This window comes from Triticum dicoccoides, chromosome 4B, assembly GCF_002162155.2.
Source record: "Triticum dicoccoides isolate Atlit2015 ecotype Zavitan chromosome 4B, WEW_v2.0, whole genome shotgun sequence".
NCBI classification, from domain to species: domain Eukaryota; kingdom Viridiplantae; phylum Streptophyta; class Magnoliopsida; order Poales; family Poaceae; genus Triticum; species Triticum dicoccoides.
In genome coordinates, this window is record NC_041387.1 from 553684266 (window position 1) to 553705458 (window position 21193).

A 21193-nucleotide genomic window follows, 5' to 3' on the forward strand; every position below is an offset into this window, starting at 1 on the left:
TCCATCCTCCTCCTGTCCATCTTTGCCTTCTACTGCGAGGCGTTCGTTGGGGTGATGCCCTCCGTCGCCATGCTCCGCCACTTCTTCTTCCTCCGCATGGGTGGCGACCGACCCGCTGGGTGTGTTGGCTTCGTAGCTTCCCGGGGCGGTAACGCGATCTCCTGTGCAGGGAAGAAGGTGGAGGATGCCCTGAAGAGATGGGTTCTGATGGACGCCAAGTGCTCGCAAGACTTGCTGGAGCTGCCGACCGAGTTCCCCTCCTCTGAGAAAGGATGGCTTTCTAAGAAGATCACCGACCCTTCCTTGAAGCCATTGATGAAGAAGATGGAGGAGGACCTGAAGAGCGAGAAGCTGACATGGGCCATGATCGTCAAGGAGTTCTTGATTCAGCGCCTAGCGTCGCTCCAGGACCGCTCCAGCCCCCTATGGAAGCTTGGGGGCGCCAATGACAAGATTCGCCTGCGCCAGGACACCCTTCCCGAGGAGGAGCTGAGCAAGGTGTTGCTTTATTTGACTGGGAAAGATCCGAGCGATGCTCTGGAGGATTGGCTCCCGTTGTACCGTTGAGTCGATGGGGAGGAGGTTGCTGCTGTCATGCCGGTCTTCGACGAGTTCAGGCCCGTGCGGACGGGGCCTCCCCCGCCGCCTACCTCCTTGGTGGACCTGTCCTCCGGCAACCCATCCTCTGAGGCCACCGAGGATGAGGGCGATGGGGAATCCTCTATCCAGAGGCGGAGGGAGCTCCTCCCCGACTTCCCTGATGACGATGATGATGATGCACCTCCGGTGGTGGAGCTGGCTCGCCCCTCCGAGGTCACCACGAGATCCGGGCTGGCCTCCTCAAAGCAGCCCAAGCAGTCGACCGTGAATAAGGGTAGGAGTGCACTGATCCCCCCGGGCAGCGCTCCGCCTTCGCCAGCAGCGTCCCGAGTGGTGCCGACCACAAGTTCTCCTGCTCCCAAGAGTGCAGCTCCAACTGCCCCGGCCCCGTTGCTGGGCTTGAAGAGGAACTACGTCTTCTCTGACCAGTGAGTCTTTTCCCTTGATCCTGTTATTGATTCCTGATGCGATGCTTAGCATCTTTGTCTATCATTAGGCAACATTCGTCGAAGAAGAAGGAGGACGCCTGAGTTGCCGTGGTCGAGCGTGTTGGGGTGGCTGCCGCGGCCTTGGCAAAGGAGAGCATCGTGGCTCCTGCAGCCCCATCGGCGATGTCATCTCTTCAGGGCTTGGAAGCCCATCCTCAGGAGGTGCCAGCGCCTTCAGTGGGGCTGACCCCGTTGGCGCCCATCCTTGCTGCGGCTGCTGTGGTCGCCCAACCTCTGGAGCCCCCGGTCTTCCCTGCTGCTATGGTTTCTCCTGCCTTGGCGCTGAGGACATCTTGTCTTCTGCTCGGCTTACAGCCGGGCCATGGCGCTCCTGCCGCCTCCAGAGCCCTGGAGGAGGCACGAGCGGTGCTGAACCTTCTCCAAGGCGAACTTCAGGGCCCGGACCGGCGTGCGGCGTCGGAGCGTCTGGGGATGATCTCTGGATGGCTCCAGGATGACACGTCTATCTAAGCGGCCGGGGCTCTGTGGAGGAGGCACAGAAGGTGTTTGGGGTGGCTGCTGCCGAGCGCTACCTGACGCAAAGGGAGGCCACAGAAGCCGAAGGTCGATGCCGCACGGTGGAGGCTAAACTGAAGGCTCTTCAGGATCAACAGGCTACCCAGGCCGGCCAGCTCCAGGAGCGTGAGGAGAAGCTGAAGGCCTAGGAGGCTTTCGTCGCCGATCAAGATGCCGAGCTGAAGAAGGCAGCCCTGGAGCAAGCGGCGGAGCACGACCGCCTGATGAAGCTGAAGGAGGAGGCGGAGGCGGCCAAGGCGTCCCTTGTCGAGGCGAAGGAAGCGTCCACCATGGAGTGCAGCGCCCTCGCCTCCCTCGAGGTGAGGTTACACAAGGTGCATCAGTCACTCTTTGGGGACGATCCCTTGAAGAAGGCGGCAGTGGTGGCCCCGAGGGAGAGCCCTGCTGCACTGCTCCCCAAGGTCACGGCAGTGCTCGAGGACTCCGTCTACGGGTTTGGCTCTTTGGTGGAGGGTGAGGCTCGCTTGCTTTCTTCCTCGGCCCTTACATTTCAGCCATCTCTATCTTCGGGACGCCAGCCTCTGTCGGTGCTCTGGGAACGGGGGTCCCCAGACTTGCCTGCCTGCGGCCCGCAGCATGGCTCCACCAGCGGCCCAGTGTGGCCCGTCTTCATCAACCAACGCTCAAGACCCTCGCGAGGGGCCAAGCCTCGCGGGGCGGGTGACACAAGGCCTCCTCAGGGGCGGCTTCACTAGACAGGCTCGTGAGGAGGCGAAGAGATCATGGCAAGGGGTACCTCGCGAGGTTCCCATGATGCAAGACATGACGACCAAGGCCAGGCGGGCGCCAGCGCGTGCAGTGTCCTTAGTTCCCCTTTGGTGCTAAGGGAGCAAGCGCAGGCATGGAGTACCGAGGCATCATGCAAAGGTTTCCATATTGGTGCAACAAAACCAGGACCAGCAGGAGGCAAGACAGAGGTCATCGTGGACCCAAGACAGTGTCACCACGAGCGCCTTTGACAGGCGAAGACCACCTTTAGCCATGATAACTTGCACTAGCTGTCCCCTTTCAAATTGGCCGTTGTTGGATCCCTTCCCGCTCAATATTTGGGGAGAGGACAAGGGCCTCTATAAATAGGACGAGCCACCACCATAGGAAGGGAATTAGAATCTCACCTAGAGCTGAACCACCCACCAAGCACAAGAACACCTCGCCTCAGGATGCTGTTCTTCCCCTTGTACTGTTCATCATAAGCCCAAGAGGCAATCCACCACCACCACACTGGAGTAGGGTATTACACCATAATGGTGGCTTGAACTAGTATAAATCTTGTGTCTCTTGTGTTGTGAATTGATAGAGCTAAGCTAAGAGACTATGGCGAGGCTGAGAGGCGAGATTCGGTAGGGGGAAATCTTCGTGCGTACCCCAGTGTTCGAACCTCAAGGGTTTTGCCGGAACCCGAAATCCGACATTTGGCACGCCAGGTAGGGGTGTGTCGAAGCCTTCCTTCCGCTGATCCTCGTCCCATCGCTTCGTCGCAGCTATGTCTGACGCCTGTCAAGCCCGCACTGAGCGCCGGGCCACTCTTGCCGCCCACGTTGCTCAGACGGCTCCAGTCAGCGGGCCTCCCCGTTGTTCCCTGTCGCTTGCCACCCACGCCACCACCGGCTCGGCGGGGAATGAGCAGCAAGCGTCCTTATTGCACCCCTCGGTGCGGCGGGATGGCCGCACCACCACTCCGTCACTGACCCCAGCCGGTTCGTCATCGCACTCCCACCGACGCGCAGGCCGTGCTGCTCATGGCGCATGAGCTCCTGCGTTACCGCCCCGTCGACGACCTCTACGAGGAATGGCTCGCTCGCATCATCGAGCTCATCAACGCCGCAGGAGGCTCTATGTGCCGTCCCTCTCGTTGCCTCGCCCTCCGCCAACAATGGGCGACGTGACTCGTGGAGCGCCTCCACCGCCTCTGCCCCAGGACCGCGCCCTGGCGCCAAGGCGCGCGGCCCTTGGGCGTGACCCACTGCGTCCGGCGCCTGCGCGGGAAGAAGGAAGTTGGCAAAAAATCCCTCGGCGTCAAGAAGGCACCCCTGTGCTCCCTGCGCTGGCACAACAAGACCGCATACTGCCTATGGCAGCGGTGCACGGGCATCACCAAGAGCAAGCTCCATGGCAGCAAGGGGCCCTGGTGACCACAGCAGGTTGTCGCACCTTCACCCCCGAGCTGCATAGTGTCGCCTGGATGGGCAAGTTCAAGACGGACCTGCCTCCTCGCTATGACGGCACCCCCGACCCCGCGGAGTTCTTGCAGCTCTATGAGATGAGCATCAAGGCGACCCAAGGCGACGAGAAATTCATGGCAAATTGGTTTCCCATGGCACTCAAGGACGGTGCCCGCTCATGGCTCCTGAACCTGCCTCCTGGCTCGATCTCCTCTTGGGACGAGATGCGCGGTTGCTTCATTGCCAACTTCCAGGGCACTCGCAACCGCCCCCAGCGCGGGTGACCTATGCCGCATCAGGAAGCAGCCTGGGGAGACCCTGCAGAAATACATCCAGTGCTTCAACAACACCCGCCTCAAGATCCCCAAGGTGACGGACGAGGCCATCATCTCAGTGTTCTCTGATGGCATCCATGACGTCAAGATGAAGGAGGAGCTCGCCATCCATGAGGAGTTGTGCACATCCCTGGAGCTGTTCAACCTGGCGATCAAGTGTGCAAGAGCTGAGGATGGACACCTCTACCTCCTCGAGCTCCCAGCTGTCGACCCGAAAGAAAATAAGACCAAGGCCAAGGACGTGAAGTGCAAGGGAATCGCCGTGCTTGCTGTGGAACCAGACACGAAGTGCGGCAGGGATAAGCCGGAGTCGTCCAAGGGCAGCCAACCGTTCTGCGCCTACCACAACCTCCACACCCACAACACCAACGATTGTGAAGAGCTCAGGGCCGTTCGAGAATGACGCTTCGGTTGATGCCCCGAGTGCAATGACCGTTGCTACGGCCGAGGAGGAGGACGTGGCGGAGGACGATAGGTCGACCATGGCCCTCGCCAGGAGTGGCGTGACCAACCTCGTGAGGATCGCTGGCAGGACCAGCCTCGTGAGGGCGCCTGGGGGGACCAGCCTTGTGAGGGCGCCTGGATGGATCAGCCTCGCGAGGATCTCCCCCAGGGTAACGCGGGCCTTCCTCCGCTGCCGCCGCTGCCAAGGAGGAATGACGACCACCATCAGGACGAGGGGGCTGGGGGCTTCTAGAAGCCACGTGCTGTCGCTTGCATCTTGGGCGGAGCTCAAGCCCCAGCCTCTCAGTGCATCTTCAAGCAGTTTGCTCGTGAGGTGAACACAACCCTCCCCAGGCTCGGGGCCACGCGCCCGCTCAGGTGGTCCAAGTGCGCCATCACCTTTAGCTCGGCAGATCAACTCAAGTGCGCGACTACTGCTGGCGTTCTCCTAATGCTCTGTTCACCAGTCATCAGTAATGTGCAAGTCACCAAGACCCTCATCGACGGTGGCGTAGGGCTTAGCATCCTGCCCGTTGAGACGTCCGACAACTTTCAAGTGCCATATGTTTAGCTCCAGCCTACCAAGCCTTTCTTAGGAGTTACCGATGGTTCCACCACCCCGATAGGGCAGGTTCGCCTCCCTGTCACCTTCGGACAGCACGACAACTATCACACTGAACTCATCGACTTCGACGTCGCCCACATCCGCCTGCCATACAATGCCATCCTCGGGTATCCAGCCCTGTCCAAGTTCATGGCGGTGACCCACCACGGCTACGACGTTCTCAAGATGCCAGGAGCGGTGGGATCATCATGGTCCCTTGCAAAGAGAGAGACGCAGTGTGCTCCCTTGAGCATGCTTTCCAGGCCGTAGCAATCGAGGACCCAGACAACAGGTGCGATAACCCTCCTGAGGCCATCCCCAAGAAGAAGAAGTAACCGCTCCATGCAGAGCCTCAGGAGGTTGGGGCCTCGGGTGGAGTCGCGTCAGGATCAGTGCCCGTGCTTGGGGCGCCTCCTTCCATCACATAAGAAGGCGCGCCCGACGCCCTCCTCGGGCAGGGCTCGGGCGCTCTCTTCTGGAGGGCCTCAGACCTCGCTGACATCACGAGGGAGGCGCTCGGGCACCACTTGGAGGCGTGCTTCGCGACACATTTCCCTCATGAAGGCACAGGGCATGGAAAGCCCATCGTTCATGGTTTCCTTGCCAAGAACACTCAGGAGGTTCAGGAAGCAAGGGCCATGCGTGGCGATCGCCGCTTGCCTGGCGTGGCTCCCCATCCGGGCAAGGATGGTGGGCTGCGCATCTGCATCGACATCCCAGGACTCAACTGAGCCACATCCCAGGAGCGATTCTAGCCTTCGCGTGTGGGATGCTGCGAGGGTCCGCCGCACAGCTACGTTCGCATGCCTTTCAGCCCGCCGAACGCGGCTGCCACCTGCTAGCATCGCCTGTGGAGCACCCTGGTGGCTCAGGAGGCCAGGCGCCGCACGATCCTAGCAGAGTTAGAGACGGACCTCGAGGAACGACCCGGCCCCTAGAGCCTCCCGAGGCTCAGGGTTCCGGTGGCTCGTGACGGTCGGCCCCTTCACCGCGCATCTCCAGCTGCCCAGACACTGCATCTACAACGGAACTAGGTGACATCCCCCAAATTCATTTCAGCTAGGAGCACCCTCAGGGTTGCATCATTCCCAGGCCGCGTGGGTCCGTCCCTGTGGCATGTATCTCTTTTTATGTCTTTGGCTTGCTTTGCTGGGGGCGCCCCTCGGGTTGCATCATCCCCAAGCCGCTTGGGCCTGACCCAGTGGCATGTATCTGTTCCACATTTACCTAAGCCAATTACCTTTCATGCCTGATCTACCTATGATTATCATCTGCTCGAGTGCCATCTACCACGGGAGCCGCTCGCGCTGGTACTGTGTTTGCGCACGGGTCCGTCCCTGCAGCGCCGACAAACCTGAGTGGTCGTGCTTTGGCCCGTGGCATGCCCCTCACGCGTCACCTCACCAAGCCCTCAGTGCCCTCACCCTTCTTTTGGAGCAACCAATGGCCGGCCGACAATCATAGTGGCAACCCATGCCTTTCTCTTGCTGATTTGCAGGAACCTCGTGAGGTCTATAGCGGGCGGCACCATGAGCCCCCTCTCCTTCCCGAATGATCCACTTGCGTGTTAAAAGGGATGCTCCTGAGCATCGCGACTCAGGAGCTCTTACTGGATCTCCAGCCCTCACCCCCTAGCCTTGACCACGGCATCGTGACCTGGCATACTAGCGGCGGCTGAGCTCGCTTGAGGGCCATGACCTGAGGACGTAGAGCACTAAGGAGAATGCAGGGAAGAAGGGGAGGCTCGCACGGTCCTAGCCTAGTTGCGCCACGGCTGCCGACGCTCAAGTCTGGCACAACACAGGGGAATGACTCCCGATCACCAAGATAAGTCTCGCGCTTGGAACAACTAATCGTCACAACGTGAAATTATTATTTGATGCGGCCCTGTGATGACAATGTTGCCTTCCTTTCTTACCTCTCGATGGCTGCTTGCGCGCTAAAGGGGACCTCCTGAGCATCGCGCCTCAGGGGCTCTTACTGGACCTCGGGCCGCTCACCTCCTGCCCTTGACCACGGCATCGCGACCCGGCATACCATCGACAGTTGCAGCCTGCTTGGGGACCGGGACCTGTCAGCATAGAGCACCGAGTCGTCACGAGGTTAGAAAGGGGGAACCAAGCTGGGACAGGACAAGCACTCGCACTATTTCATAATAAGGATAACATCAACAGAAGACATCGCAGACCCTTTACACGCCCCCGCGGGGTGTTTCTCGATTCCTTACAGGGAACAAAAGAAGAGAACTCTGAGGAGCCCTAACTACACACGCCTTCGTGGCCGACGCCATCATCAACAGTGGGACACGGGAGACCGACACGAACCCCATCCAAATCAGCGGTGGCGACGGCCTGGTGCTGCCGCCTTGCTCCAAGCGCGGCGAGATCTCGGGGGTGCGTAGCTGCCGTCGCTCGTCTCTGGAGCCCTCGGTTTGGGCGCACTGGGGTAGCGGGTACCCAGGAGGTGGCCGCTCACACCAAGGCCTCGTCATCTCCAGCCTCAGGACCTTGTCACAGCGGTGGACCGGCCTCTTCTTCGGCGGGAGCGGATCGGGTCCGCCGCGGGAGGCCTTCCCCTTCTCTTAGGCCAAGAATCGACGAATCGGCGCCATCAGTGGCGAGACCGGAGGTGGAGCAGGGGGTAAGAAGTAGGTGGAGCAGGGGAGAAGAAGCAGGCGGAGCGGGAAGAGGTAGGCGATGAGGGCTCTCACCCCTCCTCATTTATAGCCCAAGGAAGGCCAACCGTCGACCTCCACAATCGCAGGTAATGATGACCCCTTTTGCAGGCAGCAGGGACTCGTCAAGTCAGGCAGTTGCCGAGGCAGCTTGGGGAAGCGGAGACGCCCACGTCCAATCAGTCGCCACGTGTCGACAAAGGACGCAGGCTGGGGGCCCCGCTGTGCTCCGCACTTGCCCTTTGGCTTTGCCGCTAAGCCAAGTCCGAGCGCGCCTTGGGCCCGGGGGCTACTGTCGGCGTTTTGGGAACGGGGGTCCCCAGACTTGCCTGCCTGTGGCCTGCAGTGTGGCTCCACCAGTGGCTCAGTGCGGCCTGTCTTCATCAACCAACGCTCAAGACCTTCGCGAGGGTCCAAGCCTCGCGGGGCGGACGACACAAGGCCTCCTCAGGGGCGGCCTCACGAGGCAGGCTCGCGAGGAGGCGGAGAGATCAAGGCAAGGGGTAGCTCGTGAGGTTCCTGTGACGCAAGCCATGACGACCAAGGCTAGGCGGGCGCCAGGCAGGCGCCAGCGTGCGCAGTGTCCTTGTTTCCCTTTGGTGCTAAGGGGGCAAGCGCATGCGCGGAGTACCGATGCATCAGGCAAAGGTTTCCATATTGGTGCAACAAGACTAGGACCAGCAGGATGGGAAGATGAAGGTCATCGTGGAGCCCAAGACAGTGTAACCACCAGCGCCTTTGACAGGCTAAGACCATCTTTAGTCAGGATAACTTGTACTAGCTGTCCCCTTTCTAATTGGCCGTTGTTGGATCCCTTCCTGCTCAATATTTGGGGAGAGGACCAGGGCCTCTATAAATAAGACTAGGCACCACCATAGGAAGGGAATCGGAATCTCACCTTGAGCTGAACCACCCACCAAGCACAAGAATACCTCACCTCAGGAGGCTGTTCTTCCCCTTCTACTATTCATCATCAGCCCAAGAGGCAATCCATGACCACCACACTGGAGTAGGGTATTACACCACAATGGCGGCCTGAACCAGTATAAATCTTGTGTCTCTTGTGTTGTGAATAGATTGAGCTAAGCTTAGAGACTGCAGCAAGGCTGAGATGCGAGATTCGGTAGGGGGAAATCTTTGTGCGCACCTCAGTGTTCGAACCTCAAGGGTTTTGCCGAAACCCGAAATCTGACAGCCTCGACTTCTCCATCTTCCTAGATCCCGTGGACTCTGACTCCCACGACGCTCCTGCTACCGCCGTGAAGAGCTCCATGGATGCCCTACTGAGCAAGTTCCTTGTCATCGGCCCTCTGGCTGGGGACGAGGGGATGGGCGACGTGCCTGGCGACGGGGCTTCGTTGGCGAGTGATGGTGGTACCTAGGGCTGAAGAGGTGGCTTGGCGATGCTACTTCCTCCTGTTCATCCTGTATCATGTAGCATGCCTCATGGAGGCGTTTAAAACTGTTTGCTTGGAACAATTATGTTTTGTAATAATTAGATTGCCATTCCTTGAATTTTCCATTTGCTTTATTGTTTATTTGTTTTGCGTCGGCAGAGTCCAGCCCCGCGCATACCTCAGTCGCCGTTGGGTCATCTGGATCGCCAGGACGAGCCCAAGGGGTGAGGGGCTACATGACCAGTTAGGCTCCTAAGACGCGATGCTCAGGAGTCCTCCTTGACATGCGAACAACTTAAGAAAAAGTGCGAAGGCAAGCCTTGGTGTTCTGCATCGGCAGGGCCCGGCCCCGCACATACCTCAGCCGCCGTTGGGTCGTCCGGATCACTAGGACGAGACCAAGGGGTGAGGGGCTACATGGCCAGTTAGGCTCCTGAGACGTGATGCTCAGGAGTCCCCCTTGACGTACGAACGGCTTGAAGAGGGCGAAAGTTAGGCCTTGGCGTTCTGTGTTGGCAGGGCCCGGCCCCGCGCATGCCTTAGCCACCGTTGGGTTGTCCGGATCACCAGGACGAGACCAAGGGGTGAGGGGCCACGTGGCCAATTAGGCTCCTGAGACGCGATGCTCAGGAGTTCCCCTTGATGTACGAACCGACCATCATACCTTTCCTCGTCGGGCTCTCGCTCGGGAGGGGTGCGCGAAGACCAGGCCCGTGGGGCCTGGTGAGGTGGGGTACGCCAGGCGTGACCTGAGCATAGCCCCCGTGCCCAACCCCCTCACGCTACCCTCCCGAGGGAGAGCAGCGTGGTGAGGCTGGTCACTGAGCCTAGAAGTTCTCTGAGGTTAATGCAGCCGCGAGGCCACCCCCAATTGTTTATCACTAGCGCGGAGCATAGAGCTTCCGCTCTTGCATGGGCATAGCTGCTCCTCGATAGTGTTGACGGCCAGCGCGAAGCATGGTGCTTCCACTGGTGCGTGGGAGGGGGCTCCCTCTGAGGAGAGCCCCGGGGACGTGTACAGCCCCACCCTGACACGTGGCTTGCACGACAGGGCAGGAGGAGGTGTATATGGGCACCCGTGAGCCAGCACGGGACTCACAAGGCCCTACCTCAAGTCGGGTTGCACCTGAGCTTGATTGGGGAACACTTGTGTTAGTCCTGCAAGATGGTTAGGCAGCCTGCGCCGAATGAGTCTCCTGAGGCTATTGCATGAGAAGGCCAGACACCAACGACCCCATGAGGTGACGTGAACGGGGCCAGCCCGCCAGACAGAGCTCAGCCGTTGGATTTATCGATGCTGCAAGGAAGGACCCGATCACACACATCGTGCCCAGTCTTCTCATGCAAAGATCCTGAAGAAAAACAACCGGCGCGTGGTTCCCGTGGCCATAGGGGCACCGGGTCGCGCACCCTCACTTATCCACCCGCGATTAGCTCATGCGAGAACAAGGCACCAAGGGCCATGGGAGGTGACGTACACGGGGACTGGCCTGCGAGCCAGAGCTCGGCCTCTTGGGTTTAGGAACGTTGTAGGGATGGACCCGAGGACAGAAGCCGTGTTAGTCCTTAATCATGAGGTGGTCGCGGGAGGGCTCACAAGGGCGCGGGACATCCTTGGCGATGAAGCGCCGGTCAGGCAGTTGATAATCTTAGGGTAGCTTGCGAAGGAAGGTAAACTAGCTCTAATAGATGCAAAAGGGATACATGCCGCAGGGATGGACCCATACGGCCTGGGGATGATGCAGCCCATGGGGCGCCCCCAAACTAAACGAACTGGAGAGATGTCACCTGGTACCGTCACTGAAGAGGTGTTAGGGTAGCAGAAGATGCGCGCTGCTGGAGTCGTGCCTCATGAGCCGCCCTGGCCCTGAGCCTCAGGAGGCCTAGAGGGTCCGGGAGGTTCCTGGAGGCGCTCCTCCATCTCCACCAGGATTGCCTGGTGCCTGGCCTCGCGAGCCACCAGGGCATCCCTCGTGTTGCGCTGGAACACCACGGCTGTGCTTGGCAGTGTTGGGGAACGTAGTAATTTCAAAAAATTTCCTACGCACACGAAAGATCATGGTGATGCATAGCAACGAGAGGGGAGAGTGTGTCCACGTACCCTTGTAGACCGAAAGCGGAAGCGTTATGACAACGCGGTTGATGTAGTCGTACGTCTTCACGATCCGACCGATCCAAGCACCGAACGTACGACACCTCCGAGTTCAGCACACGTTCAGCTCGATGAAGATCCCCGGACTCTGATCCAGCAGGGTGTCGGTGATGAGTTCCGTCAGGACAACAGCGTGGTGACGATGATGATGTTCTACCGACGCAGGGCTTCGCCTAAGCACTGCAACGATATGACCGAGGTGGAATATGGTGGAGGGGGGCACCGCACACGGCTAAGGAACGATCACGAAGATCAAATTTTGTGTCTAGAGGTGCCCCCTGCCCCCGTATATAAAGGAGGGAGGGGGGAGGTGCGGCTGGCCCCCTAGGGGTGCGCCTGCAGGAGTCCTACTCCCACCGGGAGTAGGACTCCCCCCTCTTGCCTTGGTGGAGAAGGAAAGGGGGAGGGGAAAGAGGAAAGGGGGCGCCCCCCCTTCCTTGTCCTATTCGGACTAGGGGGGGGAGGGGGCGCGCGGCCTTCCCTGGCTGGCCCTCCTCTTCTCCCTCATGGCCCATGTAGGCCCAATAACCCCCGGGGGGGTTTCGGTAACCTCCCGGTACTCCAAAAAAATCCAGGTTTCTCCCGGAACGATTCCGATATCCAAATATAGGCTTCCAATATATCAATCTTTATGTCTCGACCATTTCGAGACTCCTCGTCATGTCCGGGATCACATCCGAGACTCCGAACAACCTTCAGTACATCAAAACATATAAACTCATAATAAAACTGTCATCGTAACGTTAAGCGTGCGGACCCTATAGGTTCGAGAACTATGTAGACATGACCGAGACACGTCTCCGATCAATAACCAATAGCGGAACCTGGATGCTCATATTGGCTCCCACATATTCTACGAAGATCTTTATCGGTCAGACCGCATAACAACATACGTTGTTCCCTTTGTCATCGGTATGTTACTTACCCGAGATTCGATCGTCGGTATCCAATACCTAGTTCAATCTCGTTACCGGAAAGTCTCTTTACTCGTTCCGTAATACATCATCTCACAACTAACTCATTAGTCACATTGCTTGCAAGGCTTATAGTGATGTGCATTACCGAGAGGGCCCAGAGATACCTCTCCGACAATCGGAGTGACAAATCCTAATCTCGAAATACGCCAACCCAACATGTACCTGCGGAGACACCTGTAGAGCTCCTTTATAATCACCCAGTTACGTTGTGACGTTTGGTAGCACACAAAGTGTTCCTCCGGTAAACGGGAGTTGCATAATCTCATAGTCATAGGAACATGTATAAGTACTAAAGAAAGCAATAGCAACATACTAAATGATCAAGTGCTAAGCTAACGGAATGGGTCATGCCAATCACATCATTCTCCTAATGATGTGATCCCGTTAATCAAATGACAACTCATTTGTCCATGGCTAGGAAACATAACCATCTTTGATAAACGAGCTAGTCAAGTAGAGGCATACTAGTGACACTATGTATGTCTATGTATTCACACATGTATTATGTTTCCGGTTAATACAATTCTAGCATGAATAATAAACATTTATCATGATATAAGGAAATAAATAATAACTTTATTATTGCCTCTAGGGCATATTTCCTTCAGTCTCCCACTTGCACTAGAGTCAATAATCTAGTTCACATCATCATGTGATTCAGCACCAATATTCACATCTGTATGTGATTAACACCCATAGTTCACATCGTCATGTGATCAACACCCAAAGGGTTTACTAGAGTCAATAATCTAGTTCACATCGCTATGTGATTAACACCCAAAAGAGTACTAAGGTATGATCATGTTTTGCTCGTGAGAGGAGTTTAGTCAGCGGGTCTATCACATTCAGAGCCGTATGTATTTTGCAAATATTCTATGTCTACAATGCTCTGCACGGAGCTACTCTAGCTAATTGCTCCCACTTTCATATGTATCCAGATTGAGACTTAGAGTCATCTGGATCAGTGTAAAAGTTTGTATCGATGTAACTTTTACAACGAACTCTTTTATCACCTCCATAATCGAGAAACATCTCCTTAGTCCTCACTAAGGATATTCTTGACCGCTGTCCAGTGATCTACTCTTAGATCAAAATTGTATTCCTTTGCCAAACTCGGAGCAAGGTATACAATAGGTCTGGTATACAACATATCATACTTTATAGAACCTATGACTGAGGCATAGGGAATGACTTTTCATTCTCTTTCTATTTTCTGCCATGGTCGGGTCTTGAGTCTTACTCAACTTCACACCTTTGCATCACAGGCAAGAACTCCTTCTTTGACTGTTCCATTTTGAACTATTTCAAAAATTTATCAAGGTATGTACTCATTGAAAAATCTTATCAAGCGTCCTGATCTATCTATATAGATCTTGATGCTCAATGTGTAAGCAGCTTCACCAAGGTCTTGCTTTGAAAAACTCTTATTCAAGTATCCTTTCATGCTATCCAAAATTTCTATATCATTTCCAATCAATAATATGTCATCCACATATAATATTAGAAATGCTACAGAGCTCCCACTCACTTTCTTGTAAATACAGGCCTTTCCAAAAGTTTGTACAATACCATATGCTTTGATCAACTCATCAAAGTGTATATTCCAACTCCGAGATGCTTGCACCAGTCCATCGATGGATCGCTGGAGCTTGCACATTTTGTTAGCACCTTTCGGATCGACAAAACCTTCTGATTGCATCATATACAACTCTTCTTCCAGAAATCCATTCAGGAACACAGTTTTGATATCCATTTGCCAGATTTCATAAAACGTGGCAATTGCTAACATGATTCGGACAGACTTAAGCATCGTTATGAGTGAGAAAATCTCATCATATTCAACACCTTGAACTTGTCGAAAACCTTTCGCAACAAGTCGAGCTTTGTAGATAGTAGAACTACTATCAGTGTCCGTCTTCCTCTTGAAGATCCATTTATTTAACATGGCTTGCTGATCATCGAGCAAGTCAACCAAAGTCCACACTTTGTTCTCATACATGGATCCCATCTCAGATTTCATGGCCTTAAGCCATTTCGCGGAATCTGGGCTCATCATCGCTTCCTCATAGTTCATAGGTTTATCATGGTCTAGTAACATGACTTTCAGAACAGGATTACCATACCATTCTGGTGCGGATCTTATTCTGGAAGACCTACGAGGTTCGGTAATAACTTGATCTGAAGCTTCATGATCATCATCATTATCTTCCTCACTAATTGGTGTAGGAATCACTGGAACTGATTTCTGTGATGAACTACTTTCCAATAAGGGAGAAGGTACAATTACCTCATCAAGTTCTACTTTCCTCCCACTGACTTCTTTCGAGAGAAACTTCTTCTCTAGAAAGGATCTATCTTAGCAATGAATATCTTGCTTTCGGATCTGTGATAGAAGGTGTACCCAATAGTTTCCTTTGGGTATTCTATGAAGACGCACTTCTCCGATTTGGGTTCGAGCTTTATCAGGTTGAAACTTTTTCACATAAGCATTGCAGTCCCAAACTTTATGAAACGATAGCTTTGGTTTCTTGCCAAACCACAGTTCATAAGGCGTCGTCTCAACGGATTTTGATGGTGCCCTATTTAAAGTGAATGCAGCTGTCTCTAATGCATAACCCCAAAACGATAGTGGTAAATCGGTAAGAGACATCATAGATTGCACTATATCCAATAAAGTACGGTTATGACGTTTGGACACACCATAACGCTGTGGTGTTCCATGTGGCGTGAGCTGTGAAACTATTCCACATTGTTTTATATGAAGGCCAAACTCGTAACTCAAATATTCTTCTCCACGATCAGATCATAGAAACTTTATTTTCTTGTTACGATGATTCTCCACTTCACTCTGAAATTCTTTGAACTTTTCAAATGTTTCAGACTTGTGTTTCATTAAGTAGATATACTCATATCTGCTCAAATCATCTTGTGAAGGTCAGAAAATAACGATACCCACCACGAGCATCAATACTCATTGGACCGCATACATCGAGATGTATTATTTCCAATAAATCAGTAGCTCATTCCATTGTTCCGGAGAACGGAGTTTTAGTCATCTTGCCCAGAAGGCACAGTTCGCAAGCATCAAATGATTCATAACCAAGTGATTCCAAAAATCCATCTTTATGGAGTTTCTTCATGCGCTTTACACCGATATGACCCAAACGACAGTGCCACAAATAAGTTGCACTATCATTATTAACTTTGCATCTTTTGGCATCAATATTATGAATATGTGTATCACTACGATCGAGATCCAACAAACTATTTTCATTGGGTGTATGACCATCGAAGGTTTTATTCCTGTAAACAGAACAACAATTATTCTTTGACTTTAAATGAATAACCGTATCGCAATGAACATGATCAAATCATATTCATGTTCAACGCAAACGCCAAATAACATTTATTTAGGTTTAACACTAATCCCGAAAGTATAGAGAGTGTGTGATGATGATCATATCAATCTTGGAACTACTTCCAACACTCATCGCCACTTCACCCTCAACTAGTCTCTGATTATTCTATAACTCCTGTTTCGAATTACTAAGTTTTAGCAACCGAACAAGTATCAAATACTCAGGGGCTACTATAAACACTAGTAAGGTACACATCAATAACCTGTATATCAAATATACCCTTGTTCACTTTGCCATCCTTCTTATCCGCCAAATACTTGGGGCAGTTCCGCTTCCAGTGTCCAGTCTGCTTGCAGTAGAAGCACTCAGTCTCAGGCTTAGGTCCAGACTTGGGTTTCTTCTCTTGAGCAGCAACTTGTTTGCTATTCTTCTTGAAGTTCCCCTTCTTCTTCGCTTTGCCCTTTTTCTTGAAACTGGTGGTCTTGTTGACCATCAACACTTGATGCTCCTTCTTGATTTCTACCTCCGCGGCTTTTAGCATTGCGAAGAGCTCGGGAATAGTCTTGTTCATCCCTTGCATATTATAGTTCATCACGAAGCTCTTGTAGCTTGGTGGCAGTGATTGAAGAATTCTGTCAATGACACTATCATCAAGAAGATTAACTCCCAGTTGAATCAAGTGATTATTATACCTAGACATTTTGAGTATGTGTTCACTGACAGAACTATTCTCCTCCATCTTGCAGCTATAGAACTTATTGGAGACTTCATATCTCTCAATCCGGGCATTTGCTTGAAATATTAACTTCAACTCCTGGAACATCTCATATGCTCCATGACGTTCAAAACGTCGTTGAAGACCCGGTTCTAAGCCGTAAAGCATGGCACACTAAACTATCGAGTAGTCATCAGCTTTGCTCTGCCAGACATTCTTAACGTCGTCAGTTGCATCAGCAGCAGGCCTGGCACCTAACGGTGCTTCCAGGACGTAATTCTTCTGTGCAGCAATGAGGATAATCCTTAGGTTACAGACCCAGTCCGTGTAATTGCTACCATCATCTTTCAACTTTGCTTTCTCAAGGAACGCATTAAAATTCAACGAAACAACAACACGAGCCATCTATCTACAACAAACATAGATAAGCAAAATACTATCAGGTACTAAGTTCATGATAAATTTAAGTTCAATTAATCATATTACTTAAGAACTCCCACTTAGACAGACATCTCTCTAGTCATCTAAGTGATCACGTGATCCAAATCAACTAAACCATGTCCGATCATCACGTGAGATGGAGTAGTTTCAATGGTGAACATCACTATGTTGATGATATCTACTATATGATTCACGTTAGACCTTTCGTTCTCCGTGTTCCGAGGCCATATCTGTTATATGCTAGGCTCGTCAAGTTTAACCTGAGTATTCCGCGTGTGCAACTGTTTTGCACCCGTTGTATTTGAACGTAGAGCTTATCACACCCGATCATCACGTGGTGTCTTAGCACAAAGAACTTTCGCAATGGTGCATACTCAGGGAGAACACTTCTTGATAATTTTTAGTGAGAGATCACCTTAAGATGCTACCGTCAATCAAAGCAAGATAAGATGCATAAAGGATAAACATCACATGCAATCAATATAAGTGATATGATATGGCCATCATCATCTTGTGCTTGTGATCTCCATCTCCGAAGCACCGTCGTGATCACCATTGTCACTGGCGCGACACCTTGATCTCCATCGTAGCATCATTGTCGTTACGCCATCTATTGCTTCTACGACTATCGCTACCGCTTAGTGATAAAGTAAAGCAATTACAGGGCGTTTGCATTTCATAGAATAAAGCGACAACCATATGGCTCCTGCCAGTTGCCGATAACTTCGGTTACAAAACATGATCATCTCATACAATAAAATATAGCATCACGTCTTGACCATATCACATCACAACATGCCTTGCAAAAACAAGTTAGACGTCCTCTACTTTGTTGTTGCAAATTTTACGTGGCTGCTACGGGCCAAGCAAGAACCGTTCTTACCTACGCATCAAAACCACAATGATAGTTCGTCAAGTTAGTGTTGTTTTAACCTTCGTAAGGACCGGGCGTAGCCACACTCGGTTCAACTAAAGTTGGAGAAACAGACACCCGCCAGCCACCTGTGTGCAAAGCACGCCGGTAGAACTAGTCTCGCGTAAGCGTACGCGTAATGTCGGTCCGGCCGCTTCATCCAACAATACCGCCGAACCAAAGTATGACATGCTGGTAAGCAGTATGACTTGTATGGCCCACAACTCACTTGTGTTCTACTCGTGCATATAATATCAACGCATAAAACCTAGGCTCGGATGCCACTGTTGGGGAACGTAGTAATTTCAAAAAATTTCCTACGCACACGCAAGATCATGGTGATGCATAGTAACGAGAGGGGAGAGTGTGTCCACGTACCCTCGTAGACCGAAAACGGAAGCGTTATGACAACGCGGTTGATGTAGTCGTACGTCTTCATGATCCGACCGATCCAAGCACCGAACGTATGGCACCTCCGAGTTCAGCACACGTTCAGCTCGATGACAATACCCGGACTCCGATCCAGCAGGGTGTCGGGGACGAGTTCCGTTAGCACAATGGCGTGGTGGCGATGATGATGTTCTACCGACGCAGGGCTTCGCCTAAGCACCGCAACGATATGACCGAGGTGGAATATGGTGGAGGGGGGCACCGCACACGGCTAAGGAATGATCACGAAGATCAACTTTTGTGTCTAGAGGTGCCCCCTGCCCCCGTATATAAAGGAGGGAGGGGGGAGGTGCGGCCGGCCCCCTAGGGGTGCGCCTGGAGGAGTCCTACTCCCACCGGGAGTAGGACTCCCCCCTCTTGCCTTGGTGGAGAAGGAAAGGAGGGAGGGGAAAGAGGAAAGGGGGGCGGCGCCCCCCCTTCCTTGTCCTATTCGGACTAGGGGGAGGGGGCGCGCGGCCTGCCCTGGCCGGCCCTCCTCTTCTCCCTCATTGCCCATGTAGGCCCAACAACCCCCCCCCCCGGGGGGGGGGGTTCCGGTAACCTCCCGGTACTCCGGAAAAATCCCGGTTTCTCCCAGAACGATTCCGATATCCAAATATAGGCTTCCAATATATCAATCTTTATGTCTCGACCATTTCGAGACTCCTCGTCATGTCCGGGATCACATCCGAGGCTCCGAACAACCTTCGGTACATCAAAACATATAAACTCATAATAAAACTGTCATCGTAACGTTAAGCGTACGCACCCTACGGGTTCGAGAACTATGTAGACATGACCGAGACACGTCTCTGGTCAATAACCAATAGCGGAACCTGGATGCTCATATTGGCTCCCACATATTCTACGAAGATCTTTATCGGTCAGACCGCATAACAACATACGTTGTTCCCTTTGTCATCGGTATGTTACTTACCCGGGATTCGATCGTCGGTATCCAATACCTAGTTCAATCTCGTTACGGGCAAGTCTCTTTACTCGTTCCGTAATACATCATCTCGCAACTAACTCATTAGTCACATTGCTTGCAAGGCTTATAGTGATGTGCATTACCGAGAGGGCCAGAGATACCTCTCCGACAATCGGAGTGACAAATCCTAATCTCGAAATACGCCAACCCAACATGTACCTTCGGAGACACCTGTAGAGCTCCTTTATAATCACCCAGTTATGTTGTGACGTTTGGTAGCACACAAAGTGTTCCTCCGGTAAACGGGAGTTGCATAATATCATATTCATAGGAACATGTATAAGTCATGAAGAAAGCAATAGCAACATACTAAACGATCAAGTGCTAAGCTAACGAAATGGGTCATGTCAATCACATCATTCTCCTAATGATGTGATCCCGTTAATCAAATGACAACTCATTTGTCCATGGCTAGGAAACATAACCATCTTTGATAAACGAGCTAGTCAAGTAGAGGCATACTAGTGACACTATGGATGTCTATGTATTCACACATGTATTATGTTTCCGGTTAATACAATTCTAGCATGAATAATAAACATTTATAATGATATAAGGAAATAAATAATAACTTTATTATTGCCTCTAGGGCATATTTCCTTCAGGCAGTCGAAGGGCATGCAGACGTAGCTGTGGGGTGGATCCTCACATCGACCGACTCGAGATGGCCAGAAAAGCTGCCGAGATGCGGCCTTGTAGGACCTTGAAGTAAGTCTAGAGAGAGGGGTGATTAGACTACTTGACCAATTAAAAACTTAACCTTTTCCCAATTTTAGAGTTTGGCAGATTTTAGCTATCTTAGGACAAGTCAAGCAATCATCACACAATTCAAGCAAGCATGCAAAGAGTATATAGGCAGCGGAAATTAAAGCATGCAACTTGCAAGAAAGTAAAGGGAAGGGTTTGGTGGATTCAAACGCAATTGGAGACACGGATGTTTTTGGCGTGGTTCCGATAGGTGGTGCTATCGTACATCCATGTTGATGGAGACTTCAACCCACGAAGGGTAACGGCTGCGCGAGTCCACGGAGGGCTCCACCCACGAAGGGTCCACGAAGTAGCAACCTTGTCTATCCCACCATGGCCGTCGCCCATGAAGGACTTGCCTCACTAGCGGTAGATCTTCACGAAGTAGGAGATCTCCTTGCCCTTACAAACTCCTTGGTTCAACTCCACAATCTTGTCGGAGGCTCCCAAGTGACACCTAGCCAATCTAGGAGACACCACTCTCCAAGAAGTAACAAATGGTGCGTTGATGATGAACTCCTTGCTCTTGTGCTTCAAATGATAGTCTCCCCAACACTCAACTCTCTCTCATAGGATTTGGATCTGGTGGAAAGAGGGTTTGAGTGGAAAGCAACTTGGGGAAGGCTAGAGATCAAGATTCATATGGTAGGAATGGAATATCTTGGCCTCAACACATGAGTAGGTGGTTCTCTCTCAGAAATGGTAAGCTGGAAGTGTAGGTTTAGTCTGATGGCTCTCTCCACGAATGAAGAGGAGGTGGAGGGGTATATATAGCCTCCACACAAAATCTAACCGTTACACACAATTTACCAAACTCGGTGGGACCGAATCGTTAAACTTGGTCGGACCGATTTAGTAAACCTAGTGACCGTTAGTGATTTTCGGTGGGACTGACATGCATCTCGGTGAGGCCGATTCGGTTAGGGTTAGGGCATAACGTAATCTCGATGAGACCGATTACACAAACTCGGTGAGACTGATTTGGTAATAAGCTTGCCAGAGAGTTGGTCAGGTAAACTCGGTGGGACCGATTTGCTCTTTTCAGTGAGACCGAAATGTTACAAAAAGGAAACAGAGAGTTTACATTGCAATCTCGGTGGGACCAATCGCTCACTTTGGTTAGACCGAAACGTTACGAAGGGAAACAGAGAGATTGCAACCCCATCTCAGTGAGACCGAGATCCCTATCGGTAAGACCGATTTGCTTAGGGTTTGTTGCAGTGGCTAT